The sequence below is a fragment of the Chrysochloris asiatica genome, unplaced genomic scaffold (genome assembly GCF_000296735.1).
Source record: "Chrysochloris asiatica unplaced genomic scaffold, ChrAsi1.0 scaffold00024, whole genome shotgun sequence".
NCBI classification, from domain to species: Eukaryota; Metazoa; Chordata; class Mammalia; order Afrosoricida; family Chrysochloridae; genus Chrysochloris; species Chrysochloris asiatica.
In genome coordinates this window covers 21,420,161-21,432,013 of record NW_006408542.1, presented here as the reverse complement: position 1 = coordinate 21,432,013, position 11,853 = coordinate 21,420,161, and the positions used below count along the sequence as shown (strand labels likewise).

The 11,853-nt window shown below is 43.5% G+C and overlaps 1 pseudogene; it reads left to right on the top strand.

The window, feature by feature from the left end:
- Nucleotides 1-11,604, top strand: part of LOC102827471 — a 25,320-nt pseudogene extending 13,716 nt beyond the window's left edge.
- Nucleotides 11,605-11,853: the final 249 nt, after the last annotated feature.

Here is an 11,853-nt window from a genome sequence, read left to right as displayed (position 1 = left end):
AAGTGACTGGCTTACAAGCTTTCAAGAGGGAACCTAGAGCTATAGGGCCAAGAGGAAGGCAGAGTCTCTAGTGAGTAGTATCCAATCTGTCTAGGCGGGGCTGATGAAATGAAATGCAGATGGGTCTCTTGTTATACAATAGTGAATAATTGTTATCAGGACTGATTGTGAGGGTTGGAAATGTAAAGGTAGACGTTTTATAGCAAGGGAGGGAGTGATTAACTTTCCAGTCTAGGAGCGGAGGTCCATAGGACGATTAATGGAGAAGAGTGGAGTACGGGACCCAAGTCAGAGAAGCAGTGATGCCTGAGATGGAGGCAGAGATGATGAAGTGGAGAGATGGAGCAGCTGGGGACTTTAGATCCAGAGAGGGAGAGGGACTGTGTGCTGAGGGGGGGGGGCTTTGGGGAAGGGGTAGGGAGAAGTGGGGAGGCAGGCAGGCTTGCAGGGTATATACCCTTTGGTTGGTTTATGATGCATGGAGGGGATTGTAACCATGGCAAGGAAAAGATATATGAAAGAATGAATATAAAACTAATGTTCTCCCATGTAAACTATCACATAACTCACAATAAAACATTAAAAAAAAAGGTTGACTGAGCGATGCTGCTGGGGACCTCCTTTGGTGTTCTATCCTCCTAGCTCCTCTGTGACCTGTGACTCCATCTGGAAGCTCTAAATCAAAAGTCCTGAGGAGGAGGGCAGTGATCAGTGGTAGGTACCTCAAAAGTAGCCCTTTCCTTTCTCTCTAAGACGGAGGAAAATAGAGGACTAATGTGTACAGAATCCAAATCTGAGACATCAGTTCTAATTCCTTCCTGTGAAACTTTGATTTGACTCACATCACCTCCCCACACTGTCTCTTCCTTGTTGAGTCATACAAGAATGAGATCATTGATGCTTTACTCTAGCTAGACGTGGGACACTTGAAGTCACCTGGGAAGTTTTCATAAAAGATGTTCAAGTTTGGCCTAGAATGTCTGATTTAATTGGCCTGGGGGTAGGGCCCAGGCAGAGTACATTTTCTCAAAAGTTCCACAAGTGACTGCAAGTATCAGCATGAGTGGAAAATCTTGAATTAGAGGACCCTTCAAGTCCCCTCCAAGAGGAGCTCTGGTGGGGCAGTGGTCACACACTCGGATGCTAACCAAAGAGTCAAACTCACCAGCTGCTTGGAGAGAGAAAGATGTGGCTGCCTGTTAGGTAATGATTGACAGCCTAGGAAACCCTATGGGGCAGCTGTACTCTGTCCTGTGGGGTTGATATTAGGTGGGATCAACTTGGCCAGCTTTCATAGTCTGTGAGCTTCGATTATGTCTGGTTAATGAAATAGAAACTATCACATTGCTCTGGGGAAATAGTATATTAATAACTATTTCCAGAAGCATATAGTTTAATCCTAGAATCTCAAGGAAAAATAAATGATAAAGAACCGACTTCATCTTTTGGAAATAGTCTACTTTGTTAAGTTCCTCCAATTAAAGACTCTTCAGGAGTGCAGAATAGCCTACCCTTTGGTTATTAACATTTCACAGATAGAGAAACTGACAATAAGAAAACACCTAAAGACAGTCTAGACTCCAGCTACTGAGAGAATCTATATAGGTATTGTGTGTTGTTAAGTGCCGTCAAGACGGTTCTGAGCCATAGTAACTCTGTACAGGATTTCCAAGGAACGACTGGTGAGCTTAAACTGCTGACCTTGCAGATCAAACCAACAGATCTGCCCAGTGCATTAACCCACAGCGCCACACCAAGACTCCTTCATAAGCATGTTGTTGTTAAGTGCCGTTGAGTCAGTTCCAACCCACAGTGACCTTGTACAGGGTTTCTGAGGGTGTAAATCTTTACGGGAGTAGAAAGCCTCATTTTTCTCCTGCGGAGCGGCTGGTAGTTTCGAACTGCTGACCTTAAGGTTCGCAGCCCGATTCGTAACCACTATGCTACCAGAGCTCCTTCAGAGATAGTGTGGGTTCAGCTCGAGACCACCACAATAAAGCAAGTTACATGAAGTTTATGTTTTCCAAGTGCTTACAGAAGTCATGTTTACAGTACGCTGTAATCTATTATGTGGAATAGAGTCCTGGTTTGATGCTTTAGGATAAGCTCTGAACTGCTAACTACAAGGCTGGCGGTTCAAAATCACTGGCTACTCCTTGAAAACCCTATACAGGGTCACTATGAGTCAGAATGGACTCAATAGCACTTAACAACAATAACAGGAATTAAGTGTGAAATAATAGCATTGTGAAAAAAAAAAGATATATGTGAGAATTACAAAAATGTGACATAGAGACGCAAAGTGAGCTCATACTGTTGGAAAAACGAAGACTATAGACTTGCTCGACACAGGGTTGCCACAAATTTTCAACTTAAATGCAATATTTTTGAAGCACAGTAAAGTGAAGTGCAAGAAAACGAGCTATGCCTATAGTATGAAGCTGTGTGTTTTAACGAATTCTGTTCAGCAAACATCTGTGTATGAGAAGTTTCTGTAAGACTGAGATGGGTGGGGAAATTAAATGTTTAAAAGGAGTAGCCTTAGCAGCCTGGTGTACCAGTGGAAGCAGGGAAAACAGAGAGAGAGACTGTGTTGATCTCTGGAGGTGACCTCTTTTGTTGTTGTTGTTAAGTGCCATCAAGTCAGTTCTGACTCATAGTGACCCTGTGTAGGGTTTTTGAGGAGCAGCTGGTGAGCTTGAACTGCCAACCTTGCAGTTCAAACGGACATTGCAGTTCAGCACATTAACCCACAGCGCCACACCAGAACTTCTATCTACTTCTGTAAACCGTCAGCTTCACTGCCTATAATCCCTCCTTAACAACTTCATCTCTTAGATTCTTGAAGGTTCTTCCTGTGCTCTTTAAATGCAAAACACCCTAAACCATCCTCCCACTGTGGTCTTCTAGAGCCTCAGTCAGTTAGCAGTTAAGGCAAAAGCAAGATGCCTAGGTGGCCTATGGAAAGGAAGTGTGGGGGTCAGCTCTAAGAAGGAAGCAGAGAAAAACAGGCCCCAAGGGCCCCCGCCTGTCAGCCAGGCCATTCAGTCAGAGGACCACCTCTGGAGAGAGAGGCATTCAAGTTAAACAGCACAATACAGTTTTTCTAACAGCTCATTCCTTCTTTAATTCTGTAGTGAAATATTACTCAGTTGTACTGGAATCACCTTCAGGGACTTGTAAAATACCACTGAAGAGATTAAAGTGATTTCCCTAGAGAATACCATGACTTAATGATTGCACAATAAGGAATAGAAAGAAAATGCTGCCTTAGAGGAAGAAGTAATCATTTCTTCCTGCTCGGAGGAAGATATGGGGCATTGCAAAGATGCAGTAACAAGGAATACCAAGGAGAATGGAAAATTACCATTACAAGCTACCAGTCTGGGGCTTCTTCTGGAACCGCTGAGTTCCTGAGAAAATAAGAGAAGGAAAGGAAGCAGGTTTCTCCGGAGCTGGGGGGTTAGGATGAACAGAGTACAGAGGTCCAGGTTTATAAATCCAAGTCACTATGAAATGCAAAGTCACATCCTGTTGTATTAGAACTTAAATTCTGAGCACTCGGCTTGCAGAAGTCCACGGTTTATAGTGGGAGCCCTAAATCCATTTTGAGCCTTGACATAAATTCAGCCTCCTTCTTTCTGACCACTAACTGGAAATATATTGGCATAGTGGCAGCAGCAATGGGATCAAGTTAACAGAGATTGTGAGGCTGTTGCTTCCTTCAGTTGCACATAAGGTATCTGTGAGTGGGAACCAACTCCATGACACCTAACAACAACTGCTCTCAGGTAGTGTGCATTTGAAAGAGGCTTTACTACCCAAGGGGGGAGGGGCAGTCTCCCTCTCAGGGATCAGCCTGGGCATGTCCTGAATGGCTTAATGGAAATTGGGGTACCAGAGTCCTGTGGTCATAAGTCCTACTCTGACCGATGTGTCAGAGGGCCCAGAATCAATCCTATCAATTTTTCTAATCTGCACGAGTGTACATATCCCAATGATGGGCCATTTCCCCACTTCCATAATCCACCCCATGAGGAATTCATCTGCTACCAGTCATGATTTTGTGATGAATTTCTTTTGTTTTCCAGCTTCCAAAAATCCTCACCAGTGGACCAATAAACAGCATTCTTATCAATGGAGAAGAGATTGAAGTTGTCAAGGACTTCATTCTTCTTGGATCAACTATCAACACTCGTGGAAGCAGCAGTCAAGAGATCAGACGACGTATTGCATTGGGCAAATCTGCTGCACAGGAACTTTTTAAAGTGTTGAAGAGCAGAGATGTCAGCTTGAGGATTAAGGTGCGCCTGACCCAAGCCATGGTATTTTCAATAGCCTCATATGGATGCAAAAGCTGGACAGTGAATAAGGAAGATCGTAGAAGAATTGATGCCTTTGAGTTGTGGTGTTGGAGGAGAATACTGAAAGGGCCATGGACTGCCAAAAGAACCAATAGATCTGTTTTGGACGAAGTGCAACCAGAGCGTTCCTTGGAGGCCAAGATGGCTAGGCTTTGTCTCTCATACTTTGGACACATTGTCCTGAGAGAACAGTCGCTGGAGAAGGATGTCATGCTGGGTAAGGTGGAGGGTCAGAGAAAAAGAGGAAGACCTCCAACAAGATGTGTCGGGGTTTTCCCTCGACATAGTTGTCATGAGTTTTTGGTTCACGAGGAGGGGAGATCCAGCGGCGATAGGGATAGCGAAAGAATACACAGACAAACAGAAGAAGGGAGACAATGAAGCACCCCAAAGCCAGGGTGGATACATCACTGGTGGGCAGGCTTGGGACTACAGGCATCATGGCCTCTGCAGGCAGCGACTCACTGCCCTGCAATCTTTAATGCATGCCTTCCAACCCGTAATGCACCGCAATCTTTACTCCATGCCTTCCAACCAGTAATGCACCACAATCTTTACTCCATGCCTTCCAACCAGCAATGCACACCTGGGGAGGCCCGGGCCTCTGCTTTATTTAGGGGAGGAGTTTCACACCAAGCTGGGAGGGACTAAAACAGGAAACATCTAACATCAGTAATTTTCCAGACATTCAGGTAACTTTACATTGTACTTCACTGGTTTGAATCCCAGGCCAGCAACTTGGATTCTCAGGCCCAATTAACATATCTATAGCCCCTGAGGTCAGTTGGGGGAAGGTGAGAGTTCTGCAGGAGATGCCCAAGTGAATGGGCTGCACCTGGAAAAGGGATTAGGGAGGATGGGTTCTTTGTCTATAGAACAAAGAACCGAGAAGTAGCTAAGATATTTTTAGTTAATCCTTTTGGAGAAAGGCTTGACCTTGCAACCTTTAGTCTTAGGCTTTAGGAAAATATCACATTTATCTGTGGATTTTCAAAGGCTCCAGTGTATTAATTTAATATATATACCTGAATATTAATATGAAAGCAATTTGCCATTAACTGCCAGTGGCCTCATTTGTTACACTCGGCCCTAAAGGGCCTCGAACCTCTGACTAGTCTTACACAGTCTGCAACAAAGATGGATCAGCCAGGTGGCATCATTGATGGCGCCAAGTGTGGTGGTGGTAGTGAGGTTGGCCCACGATCGGACATTGTTTCGTTCTGCTGTGCATGGGGTCACTATGAGTTGGTTCCGACTCGATGGCACCTGACAACAACAACATAAATAAATAACCATGTGACCCACTGAATCTTTTGGACACCATTATGGTCTCATTCGAGTCCTGGTGTGGCACTCTGGGCTAACGCGTCAGACTGCAAAGTCGTTTGAACTGCAAGGTTGGTGGTTCAAGCTCACCAGTTGCTCCTTGGAAACCCTATACAGGGTCGCTATGGGTCGGAATCGCTCAACAGCACTTACCAACAACAACAAGGGTCTTATTCTGGCCTTTCTTATGTAGATAATTTCTCTCTGTCTTTGTCTTGTCTTTGTTATGTTTAAGACTTAATAAAGGGGCTTTAGAAAATACATTTGAGTTTAGGGTTTTTTTCCCCCCATTGTTGTTAAGTGCAGTCAAGTTGGTTCCAACTCATAGTGATTATACATAAAATTTCTGAGGCTGTAAATCTTTGTGGGAGCAGAGAGCCTCATCTATCTCCCACATGGCAACTGGTGGACTTGAACTGCCAACCTAGTGGTTCATAGTCCATTGCTTATACAGAGCCACACTTTTAAAAACAATACTATACTCTTTCTGAAACAACCCTGGGAACAGATTAAAATATTGATCCAAGGAGAAAAGGGAGTCCAGAAAACAATATTAATATCTGGGCCATTTACTAATCAAAATATTGTGACCAAAGTTTTAAGAAATGCTGAGGGCTGTGCCCTTTCCCATCTCCCTTTTTGAGCACTAATGAATATCCAAGCAATTATTGAATATCAGAGCAGCCAGATCTTGAAACAAATGAGCTAAGAATGTTTTACGGGTCTAATAAACCACTTTACAATTGTCTTGCAGGAGTGACCAACTTCAGACCAGTCCTTGAAACAAGCAACAGTGTTTCTAGCTCTGACCACTGCATGACCTTCCATAGCCAAGCGTCTTGAACCCAGCCTGGGGTTCCAACTGCAGTCCAGAGACAGGATGCTTGTCCTGCCAGTGCCTCCCCGATGCTTTTATGGTAGACTCCTTTTTGAATGGAAGCAATTCCATTCTGAACTCTTATTGTACACAGTTCATTATACTAGCCCTGCTACTGCCCAGCCTTCTTCCCAAGAACAACCATAGACATGCAAGCCTTTTCTGAGTTTGAATCCTAGCCACTGCCTCTCAGGCACACCCCCCCACTCATCTTCTGTCAGTGGAGACTTGCGTGTTGTTATGGTACCGAACAGGTTTCAGCACACCGTCCAGACCAAGATGGATTAGGAAGGAGGGCCTGGTGGCCTACTTTTGAAATCCAGTCAATGAAAACCTTATAGATCACCACAATAGTCTGATCTGCCGCTTATGAGGAGGGTGTGGGACCAGGCAGCATGTTGTTCTATTGTGTGTAGGGACTGACTCTACCATAGCTAACAACAGCATCTACTGAGGAATTGCATTGTGCATAGTGTGACTAAGAAACAAAATGTTGATTTTTATTTGAATTAAAATTTGTATTTAAAAGTTGTTGTTAAGTACCGTTGCGTTGGTTCTGACCCTTAACAATACTGTATAGGGTTTACAGGGTTTACAAGGAGCGGTTGGTGAGTTTGAACTGCCAACCTTGTGGTTCAAACCAATATTGCAGTCTAGCGCATTAACCTGCAGCTCCACACCAGGACTCCATATTTAAAGGTGGTGCCTATCATACTAGATGGTGTAGCTCTAGTCAGTGAATTGGAAGGCAGGGAGTATGAGAGATAAACTACAGGTCTTGGGGAGTCTTTGTTGTTGTTAAGTGCCGTCGAGTCGGTTCTGACCCATAATGACCCTGTGTAGGGTTTCCAAAGAGCAGCTGGTGAGCTTGAACTGCCGAACTTGCCGTTCAAACAGCTTTGCAGTCTGGTGCATTAACTCACAGCGCCACGGTCTTTGGAGGGTTGCAAACTGAAAAATGGCTTAGGTCATATCTCTGGAAGGATCAATGGAAGACTGGAGTTAGAAGGATGTAACTGGAGGAGGAAGTTATAAAGCTCTGAAATATGGCAGTGGCAGAAGCTTTGAGAAAGTGGAATCAGCAGGACTGAGGGAATCTCAGGTTTAGAACTGAGGCTGCATCTTCTTCTCAGGAGACATTTAAAGCTAGATGGGTGTTGGACAGGGTGTAGCTGCCAGACAGAGGGGCTAGAGATTTGGGGGGTTGGTCCTGGGGCAGTGCCTGGATCCTAAGGCTCCATTCTTTGCACAGCAGCCTCTGTCAAGGTCAAAGAAGCAGGTTGATGAGACATCGTACACAGATGGTATTCCTTGCTAATTTACAGTATCACTGAAACTTTGAGTACTATTGAGTCAGATTGTAAATATTGACACCAATTTCCATAATACCAATTGCAGGAGCGGGCAGTGTTTCAAAAAAAAAAAAAAGACAGGCAGTTAAAAGCTTTTGATAATTAAGCAAATACCTGAATAATTTACTAAAGTCAAATTATCACTGAGAGGCAGAATCTACCCCATTACTGGCCCTCTCCAGTGTGATGGTTGGGGAGCAGCTTCTCTTAGCTTCAAGACAGAATGTTGCCTGAATTTCTGTGTGATGATGGGGACTGCAAAGTCAGATACATATATATTTATTTTAAATAAATAAATAACAGATTATCCACTACCTGAGATGGACTAACAAGATTCTCTGCAGTTCTGGGTTCCTATCTGAAGTCCCATGATTCATTCATTCACTCCATAAATATCTCTATGCAGCACTTAGCATGCACCAGACCCCTTTATAGAGGCAGGGACTACTGTATCTGCAAACAACACACCTCTTATACAGTGTTTGCAAACTGCAGACCCCCCTCATGTGTTAGTTTCCCATGTGTACTGTGTACAGAGTGTGTATCTGTGTGTTATTTAGAGGGGCATGTTATTAGCAAAAAATACAGCATTGGGACAATAGCATTAGAGCTTGCCTTGAAAGAGCTCTGAGTTTTATGGGGCAAGTATAATATAGTGAATAACATTCATTGAGACTTAAAAATGTATCAGGCACTTGGCTGGGTGCATTTTATGTGGATTTAATCTTCCCAAAATTTTATGAGGTAGAAACTATCATGATCCTTAACTTATAGATTGGGAGATTAAATGAACAAATGGACAATGGCTAGAACATATCAAAGTAGAATTTGGACCCACTGATCTGTAAGATTTATCCCAGGAAGGCAAATCAGTGTCTATAGGAAGTTAGACAAGAGACTCTATAACAGTGGGCTCCAAATAGTCAAGACTCGATTGATAACCACATAATAATTATGTCAATTAACTTTCTTAACTTTTATCCCCATTTACAAACAACCAGAGATAGTCAGATATACCCCCTAACCAATCACATTGAGTGCCCTGCTTCTAGTTAGACCCCCTCCTGCTTTCCCATGCACACCTGGAATCTTCTCTTTTTCCCCACTCAAAAGCTTTTTGGGCACTGTGGACTAATGCATCAGACTGCAAAGTCATTTGAACTGCAAGATTGGTGGTTCAAGCTCACCAGATGTTCCTCAGAAACCCTATACAGGGTCCCTGTGGGTGGGAATTGACTTGATGGCACTCAACAACACCAATAACAACCTGATTTTGAGTCTCCAACAAATGAAAATGAGGCAGACTCTTGCTATAGCAAACCCCACTATTGAGTCGATTCTGACTTATAACAACACTATAGGACAAAGTAACCTAAAAACACCAGAATATATGAATACTAAGGAGCTCTGGTAGCGTAGTGGTTACGATTTGGGCTGCAAACGTTAAGGTCAGCAGTTTGAAACTACCAGCCGCTCCGTGGCAGAAAGATGAGGCTTTCTGCTCCTGTAAAGATTTACAGCCTTGGAAACCCTGTACAGGGTCGCTATGGGTCGGAACTGACTCGACGGCACTTAACAACAAAAACAGGACAAAGTAGGGTTTCTGAGACCATAAATCTCTCACTTTTTTAAAAACACATTTTATTGTGAATTGAATGAAGGTTTACAGAGCAGATCATCAGTTCCATATTCAACAAACCATACATTTTGTTTCATTACACTAATTGCCATCTCCTCCATGTGCCGTCAGTTAACAGTATTCACCGCTATTCTCTTTAACTTCTGCACTTCTCCCTATGTCTGTAAATCTTTACAGTAGCAGGCAGCCTCATCTTTTTCCATAAAGTGGCTAGTAGGTTTGAACCACTAACCTTGAGATCAGCAACCTAACACCTAACCCACAGCACCACCAGGGCTATAGCAAACTCTGAATAAATAAACTTTGCTTGTTCTTACTTGTATGCTGTTTGTCTATTTCTAAGACAAAATAAAGTGTAACAACAGCTCTAAATTCTAGAGTGTTATAGCAGCTGTAGATCCAGAGTCGGAGAAACCAAGGCCACTCAGAGAGGCGAAACAAAGTTTCATGTTTATTAAGCTGGCTAGCTCAGAGGAGCTAACTTCCAGATTCTGAGCCCCAAATGCAGTCAGCATGGGCTTATATGGGGTCAGAGTTGGGGAGGGGCTACGTTGCGGACCTGTTTGAAGACAGGAGGGAAACCAGAAGATTGGTTCTGCTTGGTAACCTGATTAGCATTCTAGCAGTTAATGTTTTACCTTTCCTTTTCAAAAGCACTTGGGAAACTAAGCTGAAGTAACCTGACAAGTATCCAGAATTTACTTACTTAAAACTAAAATCAAACCTATTGCCATCTAGTTGATTCTGACTCACAGCAACCCTATTGGACAAAGTGGAACTTGCCCTATAAGGTTTGCACTGCTGACCTTATGGTTCAATGAAACCCAGAGCTCATCCTATAGCGCCATACCAGGATAAATCCAGGGTTAGTCAAACATTTTCACTAAACAACCAGATATATGCAGACTCTGTCCCAGCTACTTAATTCTGCCTTTGTAGTGTAAAAGCAGCTAGAAACAAGACAAATGTGTGTGGCTGTGTTCCAATAAAACTTTATTTATCAAAACAGACTGCAGAGAGGCAGAGCCTCACAAGCCTCTGTTGTTACCATCCTGCTGCCTCTTCCCAGATGCCTTAATGTCCCTCCTGCAGCCCCCTCTGGCTCCCCACCCACAAGACACCTTTGGCGTTCCCCTGCTTTTTGGCTAGGGGTGAGAGTGACTTATATCTGCAGAATGTGAAGGGTGAGATCACAGTGGAGAAGACTAAAGGGGGACGTCAGAGTCTCGGGGCACTGCTCTCGCTTTCTCTTTGTTGTCACAAATGCAGTCCTCCTGGGAGACGCTCTGAGTTCCAATGAGGACCAGGAGATGGAACTAGAAGCTCGGTGTTCTATTTATGAAGGCGATGAAAGTTTATAGGAATTAAGTCATTTCATTTCAATATGTTGTTTGTTGTTAAGTGCCGTTGAGTCGATTCCAACCCATAGCAACCCTGTATAGGGTTTCCAAGGGGCAGCTGTTGAGCCTGAACCACTAACTTTGCAGTCTGATGCATTAGCCCACAGCACCACACATTTCAATATAGGACAGGTGAAAATGATGATCCCAAAGCCTTTTTAAAAGAGATTTCCTGGACAGAAACATATCCCCAAACACCTCCAGAGTCCTGGTGTGGTGCTGTGGATTAATGTGCTGGACTGCAATGTCGGTTTGAACAGCAAGCTCACCAAGCGCTCCTTGGAAACCCTATGCAGGGTTGCTAAGAGTCTGAACTAACATGATGGTAGTTAGAAACAAGATTATCAGCTGTAAAGCAGAGTATATTAGCCAAGTTACAGGAAGCAGTTGAAGTTAGTTAACCTTGGAACTGATATGACCTATACATTACGTGAATATTCCAGGGACAATAAGAAACAGTCATGGAGAATCATCATCCATTAATCTACAACATCCATATCATCTCAGTTGAAACTCTTATTGCAGCCCCATCAAGTAAGAAAAAAGACAAAAAACATCAAACTGGAAGATAAAACAGATCACAAAGGGGAACTTCCTTGAGGATGTTAAGCATTTAAGTTAATTTGGTTCTAAAGATGATGAATAACACTTGGAATCTGAAACAAGGGGAACACATCCTTTAGAAAAGTAAATGAACATCAAGGCAAGTGGTTGGGTCCCCCTCAGGGCAAACCGCCTTCCAAGACTAAAACTCAATGGGAATGCATGAGCAGACATGCACTCTGATTGGTGACCACCTTGGTCACCGATAAAGGCAAGTGAGGGAAAAACAGCAATGAAGTGGCGAGCTAAGCCCTACAACGTTCAATAGACTCCTGTGAACCTGGATGGAGAC